Raw genomic sequence first — 3,540 nt, 5'->3', positions numbered from 1 at the left:
TTTTTTATTTAAAAATAAATTTGGGTTGATTCGTTGCATCACGGTAAACCATGAAATTTTAACCATGGGCCGAAGGCCCAAAGACCTACCTGAGTCCAATTCAAATTCAGCCCAAAGTAAAAAATTTCCTAGAAATTGAGGTTTTACTTTGTATATTTATTTAGAACGTAGAACCTTCACATCACGGTTAAAATCTTTATTTATCTCTCTCGTCTATTTGTAGAGACTCGTAATTTATCATATGCATCGAGTCGGTCAGGTTCTTTCGGAGTATGGACACGTGGAGTTTGTCATGCATCATAGAGAGGGATGGTGGTAGGGCTAGTATGTACGCTACTGTCTGATTTGATGTAGTATGTCGAAGGGTCCGATGAAACATGGGTTCAATTTTTCCTTTCATCCAAATCTTAGGACACCTTTCATCGGAGCCAATTTCAAGAATCCCGTGTCACCTACCTTGAATTCCAGGTTCCTACGCCTCACGTCAACGTAACTCTTCTGTCTATTTTGAGTCGTGCACATCCTCACCTTGTGTCTTTTGCATGGTTTCATTGGTAGCTTATATTAACTTTGGTCCCAATAGTTCCCGTTCACCTTTCTGATCATAGCACATCGGGGGACCTGCACCATTTTTCGTATAAGGCCTCGAAGGGTATCATATCGATAGTTGTCTTTAAGCTTAGAGCGGTGCCATATCATTTTTCATGAAAGCTGTTGTTTGTAGGCAAACTCCATTAAATGTAATTTAGAGTCTCAATTTCCTATAAAATCTAGCACGCATGCACGTAAGGTTTCTTCAAAATTTTGGTTCAAGTATTTAGTCTACACATCCCGTGCTTGGACCAGAAAGTAGAGTCTATAAGAAAACATAGGTCCCACCATGATTGCTTATATTTCATTTCTTGACCCAACACTGGAACTACTCGCTCGGTATTTTTAAATACTCAGCTACGTGCTATTTTTTTTTTCATCTAAAGGTAAGGCATCATTGTACAGACAACTTGTATTATAGGTCAAGGGTGAGACGAAGATGACCCCATGGAACATCGATGCTGCACGAAGGTGATCAAAAAGATTGGGACGATCCTGGAGGAAACAAGTCGCGAACGATCCGATCAAGCCAAGAAGATGCACTGGAATACACAACATATGTACAAAGATAGCCAAAGTTTAGGGAAACGGTTGAATGATGAAAGTTCCACATCAGCTAATTTAGAGAATAATCATGAGTTTATAGTGAAAGAATACTTTCTTCATTGGTACGAGACCTTTTTGGAAAGCCCAAATCAAAGACAAGAGAGCTTATGCTCAAACCGAACAATATCATATCATTGTGGAAAGTCATATTCTTTTAACATGGTATCAGAGTCATGCCCTAAATAGAGCAATACTCAATGCTATAACTTAAAACAGTCCAATAAATGTAAACTTCTAAAAATATCTCATCTCCAACTTCCATGGTGTCCTCATCTTCGCCGTCAACCGTACATTGACACTTTGCTTTTACCTGAAAAATGTGGTAGCACGTGGCTTGAGTATTTTATGAAATACTCAGTAAGTCGCCCCACTGTTGGGGTTAGGAATGCAAACACATGCAACATATGAGCGGGACCTAACTTTTCATAGCCTTGGGCGCTTTTCTATTCCGGGTAGGGTTGGATGTGTGGTACTCCTTCACACATGGCTCATATATGCGTACATGGACCCACCAGGCAGGCTCATATACATACCTCCTGGGCCTAGCTTGGTCGGGCACAATGTATTACACGTCGCCGGACACCACAGAACAGAAAAGGGCCCGCATGATATCATGGCGAGCATAAATATCGTAATTCATTCTTTCGTATCATAAAGGGGAAGAATCCCGATGCACGTGACATACATATATGCATGAGGTCCTTTAACGTATCTAACATGGCATTACATCAGTGCTAACATCGCATTTGCGTTTCTTACATCACATGGCANCAATGTATTACACGTCGCCGGACACCACAGAACAGAAAAGGGCCCGCATGATATCATGGCGAGCATAAATATCGTAATTCATTCTTTCGTATCATAAAGGGGAAGAATTTCGATGCACGTGACATACATATATGCATGAGGTCCTTTAACATATCTAACATGACATTACATAAGTATTGCTAACATCGCATATACGTTCCTTACATTACATGGCATCTCACATGACGTACATTATATGGCATATTACATATCATGAAAGTACATTATATGGCATATTACATATCATGAAAGTACATTCCAGTTGCATAAACAACTCATGACATAACTCAATAATACTACGTGTATCCATGACATCGATTAACATTTTCATGGCATACATTACTAACATATCATTCATAACTTTACAAAACATAAACAGTCAACAGTCAACATAACCCATTACGTTTCATAGCATAAACAGTCACATAATTCATACATCATATAGTCATATCACAATATCACATAATAAAACATGGTGCATGCAGGGACCACACGACATGCACCATCATACAACACGTAGTAAACTAACTCCAACAGTAAGGTCACTTACCTCGATGGTCTTGGTTGAAGTCACTCACAACGAGCTAATTCCAGCGGTTAAATACGTCCTATGATAACCACATAAAAACTTAGAACCTTTCATAACATATCCTAGCTAAACCTCATGCTATTTATCAAAATAAAACCCCGACCTAATCTGTCTTTAACGTTTAGGAACCATACTAACCTCGGATGGTAAAACTAAGGACAGAAACGGCTTCGGAAGGGTCGAAAACCTTGGAATCGATATATTATAGAGATACTGAGTCACCAAGCCGAGCTGTCGAGCCGTGGGTTTTGACGGAGCCGAGCCGCCGTACACGACAAGCCGAGCCGAGAGCACGCGTGTGGAGCCGAGACCAAGGCCGCAGCGCGCGTCCGTGTTGGGCCAAAACGCACCAGGCCCGCGTTCGTTCCGTGGGTTGGTTCAGAGACCAAAAGTGAAACCCGACCCATTTCCTTCGTCTTCCTTACCCGAAATCTCGCGAAAACCTTAATCATTGCTGCGCCGCCGACGACGACGTCACAACCCCGATTCCGACGATGCGACGACACCCTTCACCTATTCCGACAGACTCGCAACGGTATTCAACACCGATAGCTTCAGTCGATTCTTCCTCCGGCCACTCACCGAAGAAAAACCCAGTGAAACACCCCGCACGTTTTTTCTGGTTAACCCTCTCGATTTTCCGTCTTAGACACCCTCGAAAATCCAAAAAAAGTTTGGTGAGCAAAAGTCGTTTACAAATAAGGAAAAAAGTTGAATATAAAAATATAAAAGGTGTTTATGACTTTTCCATCGAGGCAGTAATTTCCTGGTAAAAAATCGTGCACTCTCCTAGCGATAATAGACTTTCCATCTCAGACACCCTCGAAAATCCAAAAAAGTTTGGTGAGCAAAAGTCGTTTACAAAGAAGGAAAAAAGTTGAATATAAAAATATAAAAGATGTTTATGACTTTTCCAGTAATTTCCTGATAAAAAATCGTGCACC

At 40.9% G+C, this 3,540-nt stretch overlaps 1 long non-coding RNA gene across 1 annotated transcript; it reads right to left on the bottom strand.

Moving 5' to 3' along the window:
- Positions 1-1,341: 1,341 nt before the first annotated feature.
- On the bottom strand, positions 1,342-3,259 carry LOC111786485. Its single transcript, XR_002813785.1, has 3 exons — positions 2,735-3,259; positions 2,558-2,615; positions 1,342-1,507 (listed from the first exon to the last, which is right to left on the bottom strand). It is a non-coding gene; the product is annotated as an uncharacterized LOC111786485 (long non-coding RNA).
- Positions 3,260-3,540: the final 281 nt, after the last annotated feature.

Source organism: Cucurbita pepo, unplaced genomic scaffold (assembly GCF_002806865.2).
Source record: "Cucurbita pepo subsp. pepo cultivar mu-cu-16 unplaced genomic scaffold, ASM280686v2 Cp4.1_scaffold001749, whole genome shotgun sequence".
NCBI classification, from domain to species: Eukaryota; Viridiplantae; Streptophyta; class Magnoliopsida; order Cucurbitales; family Cucurbitaceae; genus Cucurbita; species Cucurbita pepo.
Note: the sequence above shows the minus strand (reverse complement) of the source record. Positions and strands in the feature narration are given on the sequence as shown.